At 32.1% G+C, this 10,544-nt stretch overlaps 1 long non-coding RNA gene across 2 annotated transcripts; it reads right to left on the bottom strand.

Moving 5' to 3' along the window:
• Positions 1 to 4,079: 4,079 nt before the first annotated feature.
• LOC145611672 (uncharacterized) lies at positions 4,080 to 9,510 on the bottom strand. 2 transcript variants are annotated; one of them, XR_014106428.1, is made up of 7 exons: positions 9,336 to 9,510; positions 9,011 to 9,150; positions 8,831 to 8,896; positions 7,503 to 7,618; positions 6,230 to 6,289; positions 5,975 to 6,077; positions 4,080 to 4,368 (listed from the first exon to the last, which is right to left on the bottom strand). It is a non-coding gene; the product is annotated as an uncharacterized LOC145611672 (long non-coding RNA). The 2 variants fall into 2 exon arrangements; XR_014106427.1 differs by having other exon boundaries at positions 9,011 to 9,088.
• Between the last annotated feature and the right edge of the window lie 1,034 nt (positions 9,511 to 10,544).

Genomic DNA, 10,544 nt, shown 5'->3' with positions numbered 1-10,544 from the left:
TCATGGGCATGTATGTCAATGCAAAATTTTATTTATTGGGAATGTTTAGCCATTGTTATTATGAGGAGAATTAAAATTAGGCATCCCCAATTAAGTATTACAAAGTCCCAATAAAGAAGATTTGAAGATTATTATAAATAATTTAGGCAGTAATTAAGTATTATAGAGTCTCAATAAAGATATTTAGGGGTTATTATAATCAAATTAGACAGTCCCAATTAATTATTATAGAGTCCCAATTAAGATATTTGGAGGTTGTTATAATGAAATTTAGGCAATCCCAATTAAGTGTTATAGAGTCCCAATAAATGTATGTGCGTAAAGGTTATATTATAATCAAGATTATGTGTGTATGTGCGTGTGTGCGACTCATAATCTAATGGAATAATCCAAAAACTCAAAAGAACGATAAAAAAATATCAATCAATCACATGTACTGATGTACTCCCATTGTTTGTTAGATCATCATTATTCAATATCTTCGGAAAATTTAAGAAATGGAATATTAACACCAAAAACATAATCTTTTATTTCATTTTTTAAAAAAGTTATACAACTATTTGTAAATAAATTAAAAAAAACAATATAATTTATAGTTTTGTGTGCTGTATATCCAATTTAATTAAACCCCATTCATTTGAGGTTACCTATTTATTAATTGGGAGGTCCCATTTAAATATTACAAAATACATATTCAACATGAAAATATTTAGTACTTTATTTGGTTCAACATTAGTAAAGAATAGAGAATGAAATGAATAGAAGGGAAAGGGGAAAAAAATAACTAAACCCATCCAATGTTTGGGTTGAATTTTTTTTTTTAAAAAATTTTTTTTGACACGTATGTTTGGGTTGATAATAGTAAATGAATTAAGAAAAATGAGAGTAATTTATTATTTGATATGATATTAGTAAAGGAAGGAAAGAGAAGAGAAAACCAATTATAAGCTTGGTATATTTAATTTCTTTCTTTTCTCTCAATTTCCTCCAATTTTGAGAGGAAAAGATGGGAAGGATTTTGTGAAGGGAGCTTTCCTTCCATTTTCGTTCATTTTTTTTAATCAAATATCATTTAATTTTTAGAACCAAATAAAGGAATCCATATTTGGAATTACCCTTATTCACAAAAAAAAAAAAAAAAAAAAGGAATTGCCCAATATTCATTTGGGACTACCTAATAAGTTATATATTTTGATTTTGATTGTAAAAGTTATGTTATTTTCTCTAAATTTGTGGTTTACAAATCTTTATTATTATTTTAGATGTCGTATTACTATTTATTATAAATAATATTCTTCTTTCAAAAAAAGAAAAACAAAACAAAAAATTAAGAACACGTCAGAAAATGACATGTATTATTGCTAATATACCTGTGTTATTCCTAATATGTCTTTTAGTATATAGTTATTGATTGATTATTGATTTATTTGGAATTAACTAATATTTATTTAGGACGGCCTAAGCCATTTTACATATAAAATTTCGTTTTTTTAATTACTTGGTAGACATATCATTTTTTTCAATTAACTTACACATTGTAGTATGGTAGAGGGAATAATCGGTCGTTAGACGATCACCCTCAAGCCAAACAATATTTCTACCTAAACCAACCTAAGACAAGTCTAGGGTAAGTAGAGGATCGTATCCACAGGGAATGGGTAAGTACACCGAGAGTATGAATTGGTTGCAATCTAGTTCAGTCACAAATTGGGGATTTTGATTAGATAACTACTATGAAGACAAACACTATGGGGAAATGGGAGTCGACACTAACTAAACCAATGGATCAAAATAATAGGCAAGCATGAACACAAATTGGGTGATAGAGAGGGCACTCAACATTGCCTTCTTTCGAAGCCACAACACTAAGCATTCCTAAACCAAACTCAACTAACAAGATAGGTCAACCAAGTCTTAACAATGAGAAGTAGACTACTAACTCGGGTTTGTCTTTCGATCGGTCCAAGAAAGCATTAAGGCACAAACAATTGGGATTTCTCACCTAATTGTTGCAACTAAGACTACCACATCGATCAAACAAGGAACCGTAATCAAGAGGAATTTAGCATAATCATTTAAGAAAAGGCTCACAACTAGACTTCATCTCTCAATGCAAGCATAGAAGTGAATACATGAGCAATAAGTGGCCATCCAATTACACATGCAATTAACCAATTATTTAACAATCAATCATCAACCCAAAATGAACATGCAAGCACAATTAACAATCAACCCATGGCTTGGTTGGGTCTTCACCCAACCCCTAGCTAATTAACTACTCACTAATCATGGTGGAAAACAATCTAACAATTAAATCTAGGGTTAACATGAATTCAATTAAACTAGGAGAGAGATTAAACAACGATGGTTGGACATGCAAGAATAATTAACAAAGATTAAGCAAGAACTAAGATTAATAAAAGATAAAATCAGAAAATTAAATAGCAAAGGAGAGAGAAAGAGATTACTAATTGATGTTTCAAGATTGAGAATAATTGTTGTTGAAATTGATAGAACAAACTTCAAATAATTCTTACAAATCAAATTGGGCCGCGAGAATGCGTGTGTAGCTGCTGCTTTGGTGGGATGATGATGTGGCTTTGGCCTTTGAAGATTACTAGATATTAGTTGGCAGCTTTATATTTATCCTAGTTTTAATTAAGTTAGAATTATTTTTCCTAGTTGTTTTTAATTAAACTTCCTTTTCTTCTTACGTTCCTTATAAAAGGAGGAGTAGTTACGTAGGGGGGAGGAGTTTTTAGGATTAGTTTCTTTACTTTAGTCTAGAGATTCCTTTAATTTCCTTCCGTAATTTTCATAAGCTTAGTTTTAATATTATTTCTTTGTTTTAACTTTGGTTTACTGTTTTAATTTTAGTTGGTTTATTATTATTGTTTTTATTATTCTTTATTCTATTGCTTCTTGCTTTTAATCATGTCTCCTTTAATTGCCTTGTTTAGTTTAGGTTTAATTATGTGTGAGTAGTTTTCTTTCTAGGGTTTATGGGGATCCATGATTAATATGAAGGGGTAATTTATTGTTGTTAATTATCAATGCTAGATTAATTTCTTATTGATTGATTTAATGCTCTGTGACTAGATTAGGCCTGATCTTTTATGCATGAGTTTGACAATATTGATTCGAGATTCGAGAGATGAGAATTGATGTTTAGGTCTAGTTTCAATAGGCAGGTTAATTTATAAATGGTTAAGTCGAGATTCGAGAGATGAGATTTAATACCGGTAGATTTATTCTGTGATTGTAATACGTAGCGAAAGCCCTTTATAATCTGGTTAATTGATGCATTGATGATTGATTATTATGTTTTACCCTGGAGTATTATTTATTGGTGAACCTATGCCCTAGATCTTTAATTCATTGATTTTTTTCTCTATCCTTTATTCTCCCTACTTATATTCTTCGTAGTATAGACTTTAATCACAAAAATATTGGTTACTTTGATAATTTATATTATAATAATTAATTAGGAATAGAAAGACTTGTTTCCCTGTGGATTCGACCCTACTTCCCTATCTGCATTAGTTAGAGGACTTAGGTAATACTTTTGATTAGGGGATACAACTTTACCCTGTCAAAATTTTACTACAAAAGCGTGTTTTCTGGACGCTTTTTAGGCCTTTTTTCGACGCTAAAAAGCGTCGAAAAATTATTTCTCGACGCTGCTAAAAAGCGTCGAAAATACGTGAGTCGAAAATTTTCAAGGACCCAAAAAAGCGTCGAGAATATCGACGCTTTTTTGTGTCCTAATTAATATACGAAGCGTCGAAAATTACGTATTTCGCGCATTATCCCAAATGTGTGTAGTTTTTTAGCGACGCTTTTAACATACTCAAATTTAGCGACGCTTTTTGTTGTCTTGCGTTTATTCGTGTCAACCTATGGTATGGCGGGAAACTATTTGAAATTTGAAAATGTGCAAATATGTAGACAATAAAAAGCGTCCAGAATTGTTTTTAAGCTTTTTTTCTTTTTATTAAATTATTACCATCATACATACATTATAGTTATTTAAATTTATCATAAATTAAATTAAATTAATAACATTATAATAAAAATAAACAAATATTCTATATAACTAGATTAAAAAAAAACAATAATTAATCAACAATTATAAGAGCATGTACTTTATTACCAAATTTATAAAAGAAAACATCAACACAATTATTTTTTATAAAAAAAACAAAAAAAAAAAACGTCGCATATTATAGTAGCTTGTCCCTAAATAAATACATCATGAGACTAAAAACCAAAATAGATAGATGATGGCCTTATAGACGATATAGTAGCTTGTTGATGCTCAAGTGTCCCGACCTATTCTCTTGTTGCACCTACATTGCCTTTTCCAATCTTCAAAAAAAAAAAAAAAAAAAAAAGTATAAATTAGTACATTACACAATATAGACTCAAGATTCAACATGTTGTATATTATTTAAACATAGAATTGTAAGTTAAATATAGAAATATAAATGAACATCTTATTTTTTTATTTTTTTATGTTACGCTAGTATTAAGGTTACATTACCCAAAGGGTGGACAGAGTACTAATGCTCATATTCGGAGTTGTACTGGTATACTTGTATTTTCCCAAGGTTGGTATAAAAACCTTAGTGAATTAATCAGAAATTTGAAGCAAATCTCGGGCATAATGGCAATCCAACAAGGTTCAAATCAAGTATATTCAAGATTACACGAGCAATCTTTAGTCTTTCTAATAAGTATCTTAGGCAAAGTCCATGGAACAGTGCTAGTGGAAACAACCAACCCAAGGTGTGCAATGAGAGCAACAATAGACCAATTTCAACAAAAAAAAAAAAAAAAAACAAATAAAGAAAAGACCAATTTCACAAAGGATACTCCTATCAGGTTTATATTGATAAAACCCGCTCACATAATTAAGCATGAGACAGCTATGGGGGGAATATCTTTTTTTTTTTTTTTTTCCTTTTGACAGGAAGCAACTGATATTATAATTTAGGAAGCCTCCAAAGCAACAACAACAAAAACCATGGGGGGACCTCATCAGACCACACCCTCACATCCTCAAAGTCACTACTAGAGTTTGCAAGCAAATGTGCAACCCTATTACCTGTTCTTCTCACAAACGAGAAGTCCAGGCTGGTAACAAGCAATAAAGAGAAAAAATGGCATTCAAGATAATTCCCAAAGGCGTTGCAAACACGAGTTATGTTCTTCAGCTTCTGGGGAACATCTTTAAAAGATATGGAGTGCTGCATCAGTAATCTGATGTCTGAGGACAGAATTTTCTATTAAGAACTATTTCCAATGTGAAAGTAAAGCGTATATAAATCACCTAAATCCAAGTTAATTTGACTTGCTTGCTACTTTAACTACCAAATTCCTTTCACATGTAAGAAGCCAAAGTCCAAAATTGCCTTAGGACTAGGTCAGAAGGTCATATTGATACTATAATCGTTACTATAATACTCCATGCTCAGAAGGTTAGAAGTAATATTGATTAATATCCTACCTTCTTAAGAACTAAGAATGTGACTGAAAAGAGCTGCATTCAAGAAGTCACTAAATTTCTATATCAACCTCTGATTATAATAATAGATTAAAGATTAACACTAACATTATGTTTATCATACCTACAACACCACTAGTATAAGAGCATGCACATCTAATCTAATAACAGATAAAAAGCTACAGACCATTAAAATAGGGCATTAAAAGTTTAAAAGATGTTGTGAAATAAAGATAACAGACAAATCTTACTTTATCCTATTCTAATATACATAAAATCATGCACATCTAATTAGCCATACACACAATCACACAATAACAAATAAGTAATAATTGTATTAGTAGTACTACTACTAGAATTATGATAACCAATATTGGAGCTTAAAGTTTCAAAATTCATAGCTGCCTGAATATTAGAAATCAATGAGCGATAGGCCAGGAATATATCAGGTGTAAGACAATAATCTACCTCGTAATCGTGGATTTTTTGCTGGCCGATTCTAGATAGATGGTCTATATATAGCTGCTCCTAATTCAATTGCTTCACCAATAGCTGGTGTCTAGCCTCAAATCTAGTCCAACAGAAGGGAATTTTAGATAAAGATCATACATAAACAAAGAAACCAGATCATTAATATTGATAGCAAGGTACGTATATAAAAGCTAAGAATGAATAATTCATAATAAAATCAACAAGATATCTCTGACAAAGAAAGTCAATTACCCATCTCTATAGTCCAACCTCTTAAACAGCAATGGAGGCTTAAAGCTGTGAAGAATATTTCTGACAAAGAAATTGGTTATACAAACCTTAGACTTTGAAATTGAATTCGAACAATTAACATGTATTTATTTCTGGGCATTGTAAACTGATATAAAATCAATGAAACCTAGATAAACAGAAATTAGAGAAAACCTTTAAAATAGCAAAATCAAAACATGAAATTAAAGAATCTTACCAGAAAACAAATCAAAACGAGTGAAGCTAAGAGTAAAATACATAAATTAGAAGACAAACAAAAATGGATTGTCGATCGACTTCAACAATTAGAATCGAAAATCGAGATGTGGAAAAAAAAATTGCACTTGCTTGAAATTCCTTGAGAAGTACAAATCTTGTGAAGACAGAAAAAATCATTAATTTTTGTAAGTAGATCTTGAATTTTGAAGCAAAGAATGAGAAGAAGTTGAGTAGTGACTAGAGCGAGAGAGAGAATAGAGAAGATGAGAGGGGCGGCAGTTGAAAATAGTAAGATTGAAAAGCGATAACCCTAAGCTGCAACGTATTATCACGTGTAGGGCATGTGATTATGTTTCTCGACGCGAAAAATAGACGAGAAAGTCAAAGGACGCTTAAAAGCGTCGACAAAACACGAAACTCTTAATTTAACTGTGACGGTCTTCCATAGTGTCGAAGGTAAAGCGTCGAGAATACAAACATTTTTTAGTAGTGGAAATTGAATTTGTAATATATACGAATACCAATTACAATGATTCTATTCAAAAAGAAACCACACCTAAGACTTTAAGAAAATAACTAGAAACCACCCCCTTCTTTCAAATCTTCACCATTCATGAATCAACCCAAAAATACAAATATTATCGAAACAAAAGCAAAAACACAACCCAAAATTAATAAAAGTTCACAATAATAGGAACATAGGGAGCGGAAACAATGGACCAAGCAAGCACTATAAATTAAACAAGCAGCATATATAGTTAAAACAAAAGCAATATTTGAACAAAATTAATGCAAATCAATATCATAGTAATAGTGCCCATTGTAGATAACTCATAAGAACCTTTCTTGAGCTTATGATAAAAATTCAGACAATTCACCTCAAAAATCAGGTGTTGCAAAAATCACCAATAATAAATCACATCAAAGAAAAAAAAATAGAAATAAAAAATTCATATTAATTTTATAAACTAAAAATCGCAAATCAGAAAGAATTGGAGTACAAAATCAATTGAAACAATAATAATGTAACACTTACCCAAAATCATAAACCCGGGTATACCTTAATCCCTTGATCCCTAAAAAAAAGGTATACCTTGATCCCTGCACCATCACATCACTCCTGCTCGAAAAACTAAAATGCAGATTGAGTAACTGTACCAAAAAAAAAAACATACAATTAATAAAGTAAAAAATACCTTAAAAAAAGTCTTGGATCTTTTGGGGAGTCTTAAAATCGCTATAACTCACAACGAAGATCAAATCATCAGACAAAAATGACGTCAACAATGAAGCTCCAATCACAGTAAAAATCCAATTATAAATAGTTATATAATTTTTTGTTAATTATTCCTCTGCAAAAAGTTGTAAATACTCATAAATTGAAATAAATCAAATAAAAACGAGTACCGATTAAAATTATAAAACAACTAACTCATTACATATATAAGTATAAAACCTCATAATATTCTGTTTTATAGTTTGATATAACTCAAATCAAAGATCAAATGCATACAAGGATATTTAGTTCTTAAGTACAATGCCATCGAATCTAGTATTAGTTTAGTATATCAACATGATTAGATAAGGTAACTACAAAACCCATGACTTAATATGCAAAAGGTTCATTGAGAATTCTTCCTAGAGATCAGATTGCTTGCATTTGAACTACTCTAACTCATTCATCAGAGGAACCTTAATAAGCCAAGGTAAATCAAACCCAACTTTTGCAGGTCAAATTCTTTTTCCACGAAACAGAGACAAATGATTTGTTGCCCACGTCTTTACTGAAATCTGCATCAAGATCATATGGCATTTAAAATCTTCCACTTAGTGAGTAAACAAGAGGTTGGTTCAGGATTACGTATCTTATTTAACTTATACCAAAACCTCAACAACTAGCTTAAAAACTACTATTAATAATAAAAAATATAAAAAAAATAAAAAAACTAGCTTAAAAACTATCTTCTACCTTCAAATAAATCTGTAGTTCAAAAGTATTAATTTTTACCATCCCCAACAGCTATAGTTGGCAATTTGTTTAATAAGAATACCACCCAAATTCTTGATGAATCTATCCCTGAATTTAGTTACGTTCTTGATCATCATATCGTCCTTTGTCACTAGCAACAAACCTTTGCTCAATTAAAACATTAGAACCTTGTGCATCTAACAATGTCACCATTAACATTCAATCAGTACATCACCACAATAAACCCAGCAATCCAACCTCTCAAATATAATCAAATCCTTCAATTATTCAGTTCCTTTAATTATAATCAAATCTCCTAACAAAATTAAACTATAATAAATAATTAGAAGATGTTAAATCAATATTAATGACAAAAAAAATCCAAATAAGCTTACCTAGATTTGCATGCATCCTCGCCAAATCTTTCTACTTTGATGGCATAATATATCCTCTTATTCAACCTACCACCAATATACAATGTCCAAAAAAAAAATAACTGAATAAGATCCAATTTTAATATAATTGGAATAAACAGAGTTAGAGGATGTGTAAGGCAATTAGGCAAGAGGACTTACGGCATATGTGGTGGTCTGCACTGATGTCGGTCCGAGTGTGGGTGGTGAGGGTGGCGATAGTGTGAAATATACAAAAATCTACACCAGCAACCCAAAATAATGAAGTATAAACAAACGAATATGTTATCAATTCCCCTGGCCTGCACCCAGGCCAACACAACAATTGAATCAAACCCTTAATTTGATACTAATAATGACCGATTACTATACAATAACTAATAATTCAAGATAATTTCTGAACAATAAATCAATATAAATACCTAATTTGACTGATCAAACTACATAAATTATAAAAAAAAAAAAACGAAATTTATGAGAACATTACCAGGATTTGAAAAAAATAACAAGTAGATGAACAATTTTTCCACAAGTGTAAGCCAAAATCTCTGAATCACAAGTGGTTGTAGGAGACGAGATTGTATGGATGATGATAGAATGTCCGGAGTAATTAGGTTTTGGGAGAAATTGAGATAGAGATGGGTCTGTGGCGGCGAGTGGAAGCAAGCAGTTTTAATTTTTTATTGCGTTTTTTATTTCCCTGCTTTCTTTTGTTAGTCGTAATATGCTTATCTGAAATATAAGATTGAGGCACGTGCATGAGATTTTTTTCGACGCTTTTTAATGTCCATACAATATTATGACTCAGAAAAGCGTCGAGAAAAAACGGAACCTAAATTTTATGCTGACGGCTTATATTCAGCGTCGAGGCAAAAGCGTCGAGAAACTAAGGGATTTGTAGTAGTGAATGATTGAGTTTTGAGGAAAACTAAACTAATTAAAGAGGGTTTAGAGAAGCTAAGGGCCTAAGAAAACTAAAAGGAGTTAAGAAGGAAGAAGATGCCTACAAATGAGCCCCTTAAAGCTATTTATAATCCCCAATTTCATAGTAAACTCCGCAATAGAAAGTTCGCGGAACCCGTCGGGAGAGGCCTCTCCAAGGTCTGGAGAGGCCGCTCCAAAGTCTGGAGAGGCCGCTCCATGTCTTGGAGAGGCCGCTCCAAACTGAGGAAAATTGGGGAAGAATGCTCCGTAGCAGGGTGGAGTGGCCTCTCCAAGAAGGTGGAGAGGCCGCTCCAGGTGGAGAGGCCGCGGCATAATGTTGGAGAGGCCTCTCCTTACTTTTTCTTTCAAAACTGCCAAGTGAGGCAGGAAGTTCAGCAACGAGGTGGGGAGGCCTCTCCAAATAGGTGGAGAGGCCGCTCCAGGTGGAGAGGCCGCAGCATAAAGTTGGAGAGGCCTCTCCTCACAAAATCCTTGAAACTGCCAAGTTTGGCAGTAGCTACAGCAGCGGGGTGGAGAGGCCGCGCCACTCTATGGAGAGGCCTCTCCATTGCACATCTCTCTTTATTCTTGACTTGACTCCTTTTCCTTGGCTTCTTTCCATCATCTTCTTGCTTCTAACCTTGGTTCATCACCCATAGGCTTCAATTCGTCGTCTTTGGACCTAAAATCTCAACAAAAACACTAACAACCTGTGAAGCATAGGATACACAAAAATTGCATAAAAATAGAGTGAATAATGAACTAAGATATC

Source organism: Chenopodium album, chromosome 24, assembly GCF_948465745.1.
Source record: "Chenopodium album chromosome 24, dcCheAlbu1.1, whole genome shotgun sequence".
In the NCBI taxonomy this organism is placed as follows: Eukaryota; Viridiplantae; Streptophyta; class Magnoliopsida; order Caryophyllales; family Amaranthaceae; genus Chenopodium; species Chenopodium album.
This window is presented reverse-complemented; position numbering and strand designations above follow the sequence as displayed.